Genomic DNA, 14,635 nt, shown 5'->3' with positions numbered 1-14,635 from the left:
TGAGGTCAACTCAAAACCAGTTAAAGGTAAAAGTATTTATTTTTCCAAAAAAACATATTTGTGCTCTTGTGAAATTCAGCCCAGATGCGCTCCTGCAGGCTTCACCCAGTCCTTATTAGGGATGTCAAGAGCTCTGGAAACAGTGTTTTCCATGGTTCCTGGCATCCAGGCTGCTGGTACATATAAAGCCTACTGTTTCAAACATGGAAACGATTCCATATTTGTGGCTTGAATGGCAAGCAGCTTCCCACGGTGGGCCATTAGAGTCCTGTGGCTCTCCCTGTGGTTTCAGCCCTCGCAGCCATGTCCGCCCGACACTTCCTTTTATAAAATGTTGAACCTGCAGCACTGCTGTAGCAACCTGGGCATCATGAACGCACCTTAAGCACTTTTATGGGAAATCCCTCATATTTCCAATTTAGTGTTGCACCCAGGGGAAAAAAATCTCATCTATACCTTCTGCATTAAGAAGTTACACAAAACTTGCACAGGCATGTGAGGTCCCATTAAACACCCTGAACAAGCAGACAGCTTAATGCTCTTTGAGTTTCTTTTACAGATGTGACACATTGGCTGTCAGGAGACTCATAGCATTGGATGATTCCTGACCTGTGTTTAGTAAGCTGAAAAATGAGGGAAAGGCCCATTATCAAGAACACTAAGAATCTATACACGTCAGAAGTCAGGGATTATTTATAACCCCTTTTCCCTTTTTTCGTTTTTAGATAAAGAAATGAGCCACAATGACACAACAGGATGGAATTTAACCCAGCTGTTTGTCTCCCCCAGATGAGCAATACTGGAGAAATATACTTGGAAAGCCACATGACAATAAATACCATCCTATCTTCCACAAAAGTTGACAAGCTTTTGCATATTACTTTCCTGTCCTAGTTCTGACATGATGTTTCACGATGTTTCTCCATGGAACTTTTATAGGTTGAAGAGAGAATCTGGAGCAAGTATGTGTTTTGTTCTTTCCTAGCTCATATTATGATTTAGCTCAATGGCATGCAACTTGTTTTGGCCTACAGCTCCCATAAACCCTCACCTCTGATTAGCCAAGGGATACCAGTGCTGCTCTATATAAAATAGTAGTCTCTGCCTTTATAGTATGGCAGGCCCTGCTCCAATTGGTCCCTAAATTCTTTGTAGATGTACCTGTTGAGGAAAGGAGAGGGGCAGGCCCTTCCATGTCATCCATGTGCTTTATCCACTGGATGATGGAGTGTTTTAAGACAGGAGCAAAAGCACTTTTTACTATCAATTTTCTCCACACTATGCATAATTTTATGCACTTTGGTGGTGTCTCCTCTTAGCTACCCTTTTCCCCAGCTAAATATGTAACTCCAGATGTTTCCAGGGCAGTTGTACAGCCCCTTTATAATTTTCCTGTACCTTTTCCAGCCCCACAATAGCCTTCTTGAGACCACCCAAGGCTTTGATGAATTCACAAGATGAAAAATTTATTCACTTTCTGCATATGATGAAGTAGATAGCAGACCTTGAATGCTTATGCCTGAATATTTTTGATAATTTTCAAGGTGCCACAAGCCTCTTGGTTTTCCTTTCAGAGTCTGGGCACCAAGGAGTTTGGTGACTCAAATGCGACTGCCAGGGACTTTTGACTCAGCACTCAGTCAATGCACAGATGAAAGTGGCAACAGGAAGAAGAAAAGAGGCGTTCTGTGAATACCCCTTTGGAGACTCATAACCAGTTTTACTCAAGGCTTGGAGTAAAGGACTTGAGCACATCACATATGAAGTAAGCCACTAGAAAATTTAGAATCATGGTGAGCTTTATCTCTGCCTTTGTATTTGGTCAAATGTGCACCTTTGCAAGTGCTATGGACCCAAAGATTGGTTCTAATGTTCTCATTCATTACTGCCCCTGGGTAATGTAGGAAGTCTTTGGATCTGCTGCTCACTCTGGTAATGGGACTGATGGCAGCAGCAACTTCTCTATATGTCCATAGTGATATGAGATATTCCTGTCTGTAGTAGGAATGATCAAAAGCAACAAGCAACTAAAATTCAGGCTTGTTAGCCTGGTGCCTGTATGTATTTTACTGTGCTAATTTGGACATGCTTTGCTGATAAGATTATAGGTGACTTACTTTCATCGTGGCTAACTTGCCTCATCAATTTCAGTGGGTCCACTCTAAGCATGACTAATTAACTCTGGATCCAACCCACATTTTAGAAGTCTAGAAAAAGATCATGACTCAGCATGAATCAATATTCCTCTGTTGATAGGAGTCTTATTTCAATATTTTATGTAGAAGTTATTAGAAATCAGGCTAGCTAAGGGGCTGAATACTCGGTGCAGAAACTAGTATGGTTAACAGCCTCCTGGGCCACTGACAAAGGAAAAGCTTTAGCATCCTTTCCCTTTCTGGATTTGTTCTAGAACTTTGATGGATTATCCATTGCTGTTGTTGCTAAGTGACATTCTTCTCAGATGCTGGTGTCACAGAGGGGGTTGTGATATCATGCCTTCTCTCTTGCTCTCTCCACTTCACTTCATGACTAAAAATCCAGTGCTGTTTCATCCATTGTCTGATCAATATGCAAAACCAGAAATTATTGATGGGCATTTGCTTTGAAAGCAAAAATATTTTTAGGCTGCAATATTATCCTCACTTTCCTGGGCCTAAGTCCTATTAAACTCAATAGGACTTATTTCTCAGTGTCCATACATAGGCTTTTACTGTGAGTTAAATTATTATAATGAGCTTTGCAAATAAAAAGACAGTATGATATATCCCAAGAACAATCTTGGGATATGAGAATAAGAGAGGGAGACAACGTAACAGGTCCCTGATGAGTTTCTCCATACTATTTTAGTCTGCTCTGTTTCCAAATGGTATTTTAGCACTGTTTCATGACCAAACATGCGTTCTCCTTGTTTCACTATCCATCACAATCTCCTTCTCATATTTCCAAAGGTTCTACACACTGAAACCAGGGTGATAGACTGGCTACCATATCAGATTAGGACCAAGGAGATGCAGATGCATGACCTTTATTGGGTGACCTGGGTGAGTCATAACTTGTCTTCCAGGCTTGCATACCTTACAGGGTTATTGTGGAAATACAATGGTGGGAGGGATAGGGAACCATGCAGGTTGATTTGGCTTCCAGCCATGAGCTCCCCCTGCCCAAGAATCTATTATGGTTGTTATTATTTAAAACATTCCAATCTAACAGATTGGAAAGGGGCTAATTCCTGATGCATGCAACCACTGCTACCATAGCTGAGTTTTTCCAAGATGTTTAAGAAATGTTGTTGCATATGTTGCTACCCATCACAGAAATGTCAAATACAGAAATGTCAAATACAATGTCAAATACAGAAATCCGTAATTCATTCCTGTTCTTTCCATAAAAACCCTAAGGTGACTAACAATATAATTTATATTAGAAAATAATCAGCAGCACAGTAAAACCATACAAAGGTTAGATAAAAGCAGAAGGTAAAAAGAAAAAAATGGCAGCCATCTTAGAAACAAAGGGCTGGATCCTGCAGGTGGAAGGGTTCCTTCCATGAGCACCAGGTTTTTGATCCATCAGAGCTCACCTTCTGACTCTGCAGGTTGGGGGAAACAATAATCAATTTCCCTGTCCTGCTGAAGTTTTCCAAAACTCTGCTCCAAGGATGTGAGAGACCCTCCAAACAGCAGAGTAAGAGTCTGTGGCAAGGGAAGTGGGGAATCAGCAAGAATTCACTCCTACACATACACCTTTCCACCAGCAGAAATCCTGACAGATTAAAAATGCTGAACTGAGCCCAACCTAATCCAATATTTAGATTAAAGATGCAGATTAAAACACAAAGCAGCTGAATGTATAAGAAAAGGAAAAGAACCAAAGCCTGTGCTGAAATTCTTCAAACTTTAGCTGCTCTATCACCTCAGTTCTTCTGTACTATTCATTTCATTCCCCTTTTTCTTTCAATGGCATCTCCCCTACCTTTCCTCTCTCATTATCTTTGTACTTCCAGACTTCTGTATTTTCTGATTTGATCGCTGTCAATTGAGCAAACAACTTGTTGAGTCACAAGGGTCATTGACTTTCTCTCACTTCCAGTCTCCCACTACCCTATGATGTTGCTTTGTTGTTTTGCTTGTCAGGATGCCTGCAAACCTGGAAGAGACGTGAAATGAATCCTTGCCAACATAATCAGCTACATGTAGTTCTTCTTGTAGATTATACAAATACGTTTGCAATAAGCCAAGGCAGCTCAAAGTTACATCACCTCTCAGTGGGCCAAGTGGTAAGTAGAGCATGCAGAACACTTCTTGGATAGTGAGAAATTACTATGGTCCCATTTTTTATGGTATTAGAACTACCTTTCAGAGGAAAGTATTATTGCAAAAATTGTGACAACTATCAAGTATAGATCAACACTGCATGTGTTTACTGAGAGGTTCCATGTGTGAGGTCTCCAAAGACTTTGCTGGATGAAAACTTGCATTTACAATAACAATATTTTAGGGTTTTATATTAATAGCTGTGGGCAGTTTTGTTTTTAAGAGCTTAAGAATGAGAGAAGAGTTTTCTAAATCAGACCAAAGGCCCATGTAGTTTAGCATCCTGTTTCCTACGGTGGCCAATAAGATTCCAATGGAAACTCAAAAGCAGGGCATGAGTGCAATAACTTTCTTCAACTCTTGTTCTTCAACAACTGGCATAACACTGGAGGTGCAGGACATAGGAGGCAGCCTTATGCCAGGTCAGATCGTGGGTCCACCTGGTGCAGTACAGTTCCTTCTGACACGCAGCAGTTTTTCATGGCCTCAGGCAGAGATCTTGTCCAGCACCTACTGCCTGGTCCTTTATGAACTGAAAATGTCAAGGGTTCAGCCTGGAAGGCACATTTTCTGCCACTGAGCAACAACAACTTGTGGAGCCATGAGAGTGAGACTTGACTTCCATTCTTGTAAGGAAAATCCTAGAGAGAGCTCTGGCCTGAAAAGTTTTCTTGTCTCTTAGTAAACATTCCCTGAATAATCTGAAGTTTATGCTAAACAACTGTTCTTTTTTCAGTGTCAATATGGCAGTTGAAAATATCATAGTGGTAGGCCTCATATTGAAAACCAGATACAACCGCTAAAACGTTACCACTAAAAATACAGAGAAGAAAACTCAGCTGTAAAAGAAGCTATTTCCCCTACCAAGAGTTCAATATAAACCATCTGGGAATGCTAATAAGAAAGCCAAAACATTGCTTTGAAATGTATATACAAAAAAATGTCCACTTGGAAATTAAGACAAGTAGGTCATACTACTGGGGGCTGGACTGTAAATGACACAAAGTCATAGGAAGCATGGAAGACACAAAGTGCATAGTGAGAATGAACTTTTCTGTCTCTACACCAATGCCCATGTTATGGGAAACAAACAACATGAACTTGAGCTCACAGTACATGAGGACAATTATGCTCTTACAGGAATAACTGAAACTTGGTGGGGTGACTCACATGACTGGAACTCTGCAACTGATGAGAAAAATAGAAAGAACAAAAAGGAAGGTGGAGTTGCACTGTACCTAAGAGATACGTATATCTGCACAGAAATACAAAAAAAGGAACTTAGTAGCCCCATTGAAAGCATCTGGCTTAATTTAAAGGGAGCAAAAAATAAGAAAGACATAGTTACTGACATCTATTACTGACCTCCCAGTCAAAAAGAGGACAAGGATGCAACCTTCAAAAAACAACTTGCCAGTATTTCCAAGAAGTCATCATGGGGGACTTCAACTGCCCTGATATATACTGGGAGACAAATTCTGCCAATCATGGCTCCTCCCACAGATTCCTGGCATGTGTTCCTGGCAGCTTTCTCCAGCAGAAAGTAGAGGGAAGATACAAGAGGATTGGCTATCCTCAATTTAATACTAACTAACAGGGATGGCCGGATGGACAGAATAACAGCCATGGGAAATCTTTAGGGACAGTGACCATGTGATACTTGAATTCTCAATTATAAAGGAAACAAAGGGTAACTGGAGCTACACAAGCATCCTGGATTTCAGGAAATCCTACTTTAATGAACTCAGAAAAATGGTAAGCGCCGTGCCATGGCAACACACCCTTAAGGGAAAAGGAGTCCAAGAGGGGTGGGAAATCTTGAAAAAGAAACATAGAAACTGAGTGAGTCAGAAGGGGCCTCCCAGGCCATCTAATCTGATCCCCAGCTCCAGCCAGCTGCGCTCATGACATACTGTTTGAAGAAGTTTCTCTAACACAATTATGAACAATTCCATCAAGAAGAACATGTGGAAGACAAGAGAAAGCCCACATAGCTTCACAAACACTTAAGTGACATCCTGAAAGAAAGGAAAAAAAAGAACGTATACAGGAAGTGGAAGTGGGGCCAGGCCACGAAGGAAGAATATCAACAAATAGCAAGGAGTTGCTGGGATAGCATCAGGAAGGCTAAAGCAGGAAATGAACTGAGAATAGAAAGGGATGATAAGAACAAGAAAGTCTTCTTCAGATACATCCAGAACAAAAGACATAAGAAAGAGAAGGGTGTCCAGCTACTTAAAGTGGATGGCAGAGTGATAACAGACAAAAAGGAAAAGGCAGAGGTGCTCAATTCTACAATAGAACATACAATATGTTCTATTGTATTTCAATGTATTTTATTGTGTTGTAAGCCGCCCTGAGGTTTCGGCAAGGGGCGGCATAGAAATGTTATAATCATCATCATCATCATCATCATCATCATCATCAATTCCTGCTTTGCCTCAGCTTCCTTCCGCAAGGAAATCTGCAACCAAGAGGAAGTACAAGCTGAAAGTGAGAGATGGCAGCCCAAGATTGAGAGACAAATGGTCAAGGAATACCTAGATGAAATAAATGAGTTCAAATCTCCAGGGCCCAATGAACTCCATCCCAGAGTCATAAAAGTGCTAGTGAAGGAGCTCTCAGAACCACTGGCTATTATCTTCGATAAATCTTGGAAAACAGGGGAAGTGCCAGATGACTGGAGAAGGGCTATCATTGTCCCTATCTTCAAAAGGGGGGGGGGGAGATGAACATGGGAACTATAGACCAGTTAGTCTGACATCAATCCCTGGAAAAATTCTGGATAAAATTATTTAAAAATCCATCTGCAAGCATCTTGAAGAAAATGCAGTGATTAATAGACAGCAACATGGATTTATCAAAAATAAATCCTGTCAGACTAATTTAAGGTCATTTTCTGACTGGGTAACCTCCCAAATGGACAAAGGAAACACTGTGGACATAATCTACCTAGACATTAGCAAAGCTTTTGACATAGTGCCACATGATATTCTGATGAGCAAATTAGCAAAAACTAGACTAGATGGAAAAACTATTAGGTGGATCCAAAATTGGCTGCTAAATCAGTCCTGGGCCCAGTGCTCTTCAACAACTTTATTAATGATTTAGATGAGGAAGGATACTCACAATATCCTAAGCTTTAAGAGAAAACTGAGTTGCTGCAGCATGCAAGATGGGCCAGTAGGTGAAAAGCTAAACTGGCAAGAATAGAAAGGTGTCTGAAGAAGGAAAGTCATAGACTTTTCAATCTTGGTAAGTAAAGGCCCTGATAGAAATATCTTCTCCTTGTTAATTGCACAGCTTCTGAGTTTCCAGTTGTCTTGTGATACATTGCATTTTAAAGAACTGCTTGTAAGAAAATAGATAAATAATATCCTTTCCTGGCAAAATAAAACACTATTGTTAATTTGAACAGCAGGTTTATGTTAGGGGGACAAGACATATTGCATTTCAAGTACATCAAGACCTTTACAGTAGCAAAATGATAAATCAGTTACCAACAAGATCATATGATGGTAACTCTTCACTGATGGAAGAATGAGGAAAAGATAAAGCATTGCTTAGTTCAAAACAAAGACACTCTCCAATAGCATCTATCATGCCAAATGCAGTTAAGTGTGCACTGAGTTCAAAATCATTTTATCGTAAATTTTGGAAATGGTTTCTGAAAGAGGACATGAGGAAGGGCCTTTAAAATATCTGCTGCTCTTAGTCTGTCTAAGAAAAAACTACCCCCCACCCAAAACTTAACCTCATAATATCTATCAATACATTATAGATCCATTTTAAAAAGAGCATACATGTGACATCCCACTTTTAAACATTTGCTTCAGTCCTTTGCTCCTGAGAACCCTTGACTTAAAACCTGTGAGCCTTTAAGAAAACGCTACTTGTTGAGAATATGCCTGCCAGATTTTTATTTCTGTTCAGGTCCCTTAGAATAGCCAGAGAAGTTCACGAAAAGTGCATATGGAATGTTTTGTTTCAGATATTTAAATAGGAATGAAGAGATGTGCTTGTTAGTTCACAACAATTCTAAAGCTCCCACAGAATTTGTACAGAATTGCACTGAAGTTTGTCACCATGCATTGTCAAGTCTATCAACAGTCTTGAAGCTGAGCCACTGGTGAGCAAACCTAGCTCCACTCTCTCTGCCACCTTTGCAATATTCCAGAAGAGCCAACTGTCGACTTGACCTTGGTCTTGACCTTGATGTGCTAAGATCTTGTATGTGATCATTGGTTCCATGGAACCAATTAACTAGGGAAGTTGTGGGTTCGCCTACACTAGAGTCATTCAAGATGCAACTGGACAACAATCTGAGAGGGGTGGTTTAAGGTGGAGCCCTGCACTGACCAGGGGGCTGGACCCAATGGCCTTCTGGCTCCTTCCAACCCTACTATTCTATGATTTTGTGATTCTGTAAAGTCTAGGAAGGTTTCACTACAGTTTCTAACTCATCAGGGGTCAAGGCCCATGAGGGACTAATGGAGTTATCCCTGATCCTCTAAAGCCTTGGATCAGATTTAGCCCGGCTCCTCAGTGGTCTGAGCAACTAACTTTTTGAAGACCAAGTCCTTACTATCTTCATTCCATTATCTCTTTTTCTCTGCTAATTTTTGTACAAACTCCCCTGTTTCCAGGCCCATTTGTCGGCCTTGGATGGCCAGCATCAACGCATTGCTAGACACTTGCTGAGGGGCTACATCCCAATATGGCCCACTGGCAGGAGCCCCTGGGAGGTGTTCCTCCTCTTCACCATTGCCTCTTGCTCTGGTTCAGGCAACACTGACGGCGAGAAGGAGGAGCAGTAGCTACTACTGCCTGCTGGCTCATTGGTTTTCTGTTTATTTATTTAAAACATTTCTGTGCTGCCCCATCGCAACAAAGCCTCAGGGCGGCTCACAACAATTGGTAGCTGACAGCATGGCAATTCTGGGTGGTGATAATAGGATAATAGGATAACGCTTCAAGCCAGATTTAGTTGGGCTATAGAGGACATAACTGGTTCCAGTGAAACTTTCATCACTATGGGAGTAAAACAGGCATCACTGTCAGGCTTTCTTCACAGTCCACTCGACAGTTAAGGTTTTCTTTCTCACACTGGGTGATTATTAGTCTCCGTATAACAGCTAACTTTGGTTGCTATGCGCTGAACCATATGGAGGACCCACGTCTGACATCCAGAAGAAGGGTGAGAATTATACCACATCCAATATACAAGGAAAACAGAGAAGTGGCATGTGTCCATGCATACCCACACTGACTGAGGGTGTTCAGATCTGCAACTAATCTGAGCCATTAAGTATAAGTATCAGGAACTTCTCAGTAATAAATATACACAGAGAGCTGCAAGGCAAAATTCTGTGCAAGTTTAGACGGGGAAAAAAGTCTACAATTCTCAGCATGCCCCAGCCAACTATGCATAAAATTGTGCCCTTAGATATTTAATTATCACCAAGCATTTCATTTCCCAGTTCTTTATGGATGGTCATGCAGGCCTGTTTCCAATGGTAGACAACCAGTTTTCCTGCAGCCATCCACAGATGAATGAGTAAGTCTTTTTACTGCTTTCAGGCCACTTCATCAAATAACCTAAATGGCTGACCACAGCATCCAGTGGGATCTATAGACCTGTGGTCTCTTCTACCTTAATTACTATTAAATTCCCCAAAATCTGGACCTGTGGCCGCTTCTACCATACGAATACAAGAAGCTGTCTTTTACCAAATTAGACCATTGGTCCGTCTAACTCAGTAGTGTCCTCTTTGGCTGCCACTGTAGGTCACATCCAAGGTGACTTTCTAGTAGCTACTTTGGTTTTCCTAATCCTCAAAAATGAAATTGCTCATCCTGGCTTTAAAAAGAACATTTAGCCACTATGAAATCAGAGGGTTGCAGTCCAAAAGCTCTGCCAGATCTGTCAGCTGTTTTACATTTGCAAGGAATCCTCTTCTCCATCTATTAAATTATGACTATCTCTTTCTCTGGGTCTGTCCCTTTTCCCAGTTATCAGGCAACACACCCCGTAACACTGTCCAATTTCATGGACACATTGATCATCTTACTTTTAACCCCAAAAATGTCCATTGTCATTTGATACCAGCTAATCACTACTTCATTTAACAACCTTTTGGATGTATATGTTTAAACTGCTTTAGGACATAATCCTATGGCCTCCTGACATTGCCCAAGGAACCATAGGATTGGTTCAGTTGGAGCTGGGACTTTGGACTTAGAAGGCTCTCCCTCAGCCCTTGCAGAGAGTCCTTTCTTTGCCTGCTGGACTCTGGAAGACTATCTTTGTAGCCAGTGAGGGGGTTCAGGGAGTGAGGATCAAGTTACCAACATCCTCCCCTGCTCAACAAAAAACAAAACAAAAAAAAATCCTGGTGATACCTTGCCCTCTCCTCCTCTCAAGGAGGAAAAAACATTCAGATGGCTAAAATCAGCCGTCTACATGTATGGGAGGGCAAGGAGAATGCAGAGGCAATTCTAGCATCCATGTTCCTGCTTCCTTCCATGGGGTTTCCCTAGACCTCTGGATTTGGAGGTCAGAGGCAGCCACACTGGATGTTGCCCATATTAAACAGGAATGCTGCTTTCCAGGTTTATCTCTAGAGTCTTGCATCCTTCTTCACTTGAGGTGCCAGTGTTGTCAATAGCACTTAGTGTTCAATATTAAAAAATCCCCTACTTTAGTAAGTGCACACTTATGTGTCACAACAAAACTGCATTAGATCCCACACAATATAACTGTTGCTGTACTGTGCCTGTTCACACAACACAACAGTCCACCATGCTTATCTGTAAGAGCTGTTTTATTGTGCAGGTGCCATTTTTGAATGGACATGATCCCATATGGGAAAAAGATGATTCCTTGAAAATGTGTAGCATTTTGCCATAGCCTGTCATGCCATGAAAACCCAGGCATTAGTTAGACAACCAATAGTCCGTGGCTTCTTTGTGGGTTGTCTAACCCTCAAAGAACACTTACTGCCTGGGTTCAGATGACACAACAAGCCATAGCAAGCCAGTCATCATGTAAAAAATGACACACATGGGTGCACAGCTCAGAACACACCCGTCTCCATGGATAAACCAAGCCACAGTGGACCCTCATGTCATATGAATCAGGTCATCAAGTTTAATTGGTGTTGTTTCTTTCCATCACTAAACAGAACTATTTGGGAGCCTGCAACTTTCTTGTAGATATCTATGGTGTCTATAAACTAATTAGGCTATTTGTCACCTGTCTATCAATATAACCAAGCAAACTTTCTTTAGTTATCTTCACAGCTGAATAACTTTCTCCACAGAAATCTTTGATCCGAATGTGGAAGGGGGTGTTGTTGTTGTTGTTGTGAACCAACTCCCCCCTATGAACACAAACTCAGCCCAAATCCTTGCCAGGAGGAAAAATTTTTGATAGATTTACTGAAATAAGATATACCAGATTAGTTTCTGAGGATTAAATAATAATACGAATCCACTGGCAGAAATGGTAATTTCTGCCACCAGCAGGCTACAATGTGAATCAAGCTAGTTACATATGAGGTCAGAGAAGGGCAGGGAAAAACAGGCTTTTTTGTTATTCTCTTCAGGAAAGTTCCCCCAGTCCCAAAGGGATTAATGCTAAAACCCACAGCTTTAAAATTCCATATTCTGTAATGGTTGCTCAGAAAAGAACCAAAAAGTCTAGAGTCTAACTCTATAGTCTTTGTAACTTTTCTTGCCTTGGTCTCTCATAAACATATTGGCTGCAGTCCATTATTTTGCAGCTTACCAGATGTACAAAGCTCACAGCATGGATTCTCTCACTCCGGGCTCTCAACATGCCTTCAAATAAATATGGGGCAGGGACAGGGGGAGCACAAAAAACAAGTCAAGCATCAGTAAACAAGCACCCTGCTAAGTTCAGGCAAAATTACTGCAAAACAGTAAGAAGCTGGTAGTGACACATATACTCTTACATACATTCACAGTGAAAAGTTTAAACAGTGCAATGGGAATTGATATGGGTACCTTTTTTACTTTTAGCAAAATCTGATTCTTGCAACTCAGTCCACATGCTGCCTATTTTAACATTCCTAAGCACTGATACTTGACCTCGTTACTTTATGTGGTGGTCTACAGTGGATCTATTCCAGAATAAGCAGTTAGCAGACTTGCAAATAAATAGAGGTGATGTGGCGGCCTGAATATTTTATCCATCTATATTTTTTCAAACCCAAGTGGGAGTAAGAGAGCTAAAATGTAATTTCAGAATCCAAGACCTCAAAAATTCACCATCCAGTTGCACTGAAATTTGTGCTTTAGTTACAACCCTGATATTTGCCATTGATATTTTAGTAAATTAATATGTAACAGCATAAATATTTTCCTATTCATCTCTTGACCAATAAACATTTTGGAAGTAATGATTTTTATGCTGTGATTTTCTGTCTGCTGAAGGTGACAATTTCAATAGCATGAACAGTGATTTTCAATAGATCAGAAACCATGGCACACAGGGGGATGCAAATTAGAATATATAAGCAGCTATTTTGTAATTGAAAAGTTCATGGACAGATGTTGAAATGAAGTGTATTTTGCAGAAGAAATAATCTGACCTGAAATAAGATGATCAAAATGTGAAAAGGAATTTTATCAGGGCAAATTAAGAACTTTCAGCACGGAAAATCAAGATGTATGCCTACTTTGTGACAATTTTTTGAGCAGTGACATTCTCAGTTTTAACACAAATCTCCATTGGCAAGTAACACACTAAGTGCAGACTTGCAATCCCTCCTGTCTTCCTTTGGGTTGGAATAAAAATCAACTATGCAACTCAGCCATGCAAAATAACTTTCAGCTTGGTTGGAATTTTCTAAGATAAATTGAAATGATACAGGTGTTCTGTCATTATATTAACTGAGCACCTCCACCAAGTACAGCAGAAGTTTTGCAGCAGCTTCACCTAAGAATTTCTGACAATATGGGTCAGCTTATGAAAGTGCACATTTGAACCAGCCTTTCAATTTTTGGTGTTAACATTTACAGGGAAAGATTTTTTGTTTTCATATGGAAATAAAGCAGATTTCCTCTTCCTCTATCCACCCCCACCACACACACACTTCAAAGTATTTGGCACTGTTATCTTCAAAGATTGCAGGGTGCAAATATACCCATTTCACTGGAATTAATTCCCAGTGAACTCAATGGGTTATGTATCTGAAGAGACATGTATTGGATTGCACTATCCCATACAAACAAGCTGCCTAGGCAAAGTAAGTCCCTGCCTTACTGAAATATTTGCCTGGATCATCAACAGTGAGTGAAATTAGTCTTACATGAAAAAGGGATACTCTCTTAGACTTAGCACAACAAATTCCTGCCTGAAATATCTAATTGTATATAAGAATTACAGAAAAGATCCATGAGCACCACAAAAGATCCAGAAGACCATGTCAGCTGATGTAGAGTTAACTGAAGCCACAGAAATGCTGACATTCCAGAGATGTTTTCCATGCCACAAGATGAAAGAGCAGTGAATAGGCATAAGAGACGCTCATTTATTGATTTATTTATTTAAGACATTTCTATAATGTTCGATTACCGCAACACTCTCAGAACAGTGTAGAGAATATAATTTTAAGTATACCAAGTAACGATCAATTTAAAAATGGTTTTTTTGAGCTTGATGCATATTATTTTCCAAACTCTAAAATAGTAATGGGAATGACTCCTTGAGTATTTCAGCCTTCATACATGAGGCTTCATACATGAGGATACAAGGGAAACCTAACTGGAAAAAGGCAGAGAAAGAGCACAGGCCAAAATAGCTTCATGACATATTCCTCAGCTAAGCACACTGGGCATCATTCCCCATTTGAAGTTGCCCAACCCAGTGCACTTTGGATGGATTGGGCAACAAGTCCAATTGGGTTTCTGGCAGTTGTAGTCCAACACATCCAGGGGGCACCAGTCCAGGGGGCACCAGATCCATAGTTTACCGCTAAAAAATTGAAAACAAATCTAATCATTCAGTCCTTTTCAAGGAAGGCTCTACTTCACTGAGAACAAAAGTTCCATGTCCAGAAAGATCTGGCACCTGATTTGAGTGGATTCTTATCCCACCTCAAGCCACAGTGGTTTTTTTACCATGACTTGTCCATCATGTTGTTCAAATCCAGTTGTGGTATTTCCGTGTGGTATGTTTAGTCTTTGGACACCAGAATAAGAAACAGTGGCTTGTTCTATGACTTCTCCAGACCATGATGGTTTCTTGTTACACCCAAGCCAGGCATCATATTTTTTTGGTCCTGATATGCAACTAC

At 40.6% G+C, this 14,635-nt stretch overlaps 1 long non-coding RNA gene across 1 annotated transcript; it reads left to right on the top strand.

The window, feature by feature from the left end:
• The first annotated feature begins 466 nt into the window (after window positions 1-466).
• LOC123026616 lies at window positions 467-6,553 on the top strand. The gene is made up of 4 exons (XR_006415337.1): window positions 467-962; window positions 1,575-1,765; window positions 2,949-3,041; window positions 4,134-6,553. It is a non-coding gene; the product is annotated as an uncharacterized LOC123026616 (long non-coding RNA).
• Window positions 6,554-14,635: the final 8,082 nt, after the last annotated feature.

This window comes from Varanus komodoensis, unplaced genomic scaffold, assembly GCF_004798865.1.
Source record: "Varanus komodoensis strain SLA01 unplaced genomic scaffold, ASM479886v1 scaffold3, whole genome shotgun sequence".
Lineage (NCBI taxonomy): Eukaryota > Metazoa > Chordata > Lepidosauria > Squamata > Varanidae > Varanus > Varanus komodoensis.
This window is presented reverse-complemented; position numbering and strand designations above follow the sequence as displayed.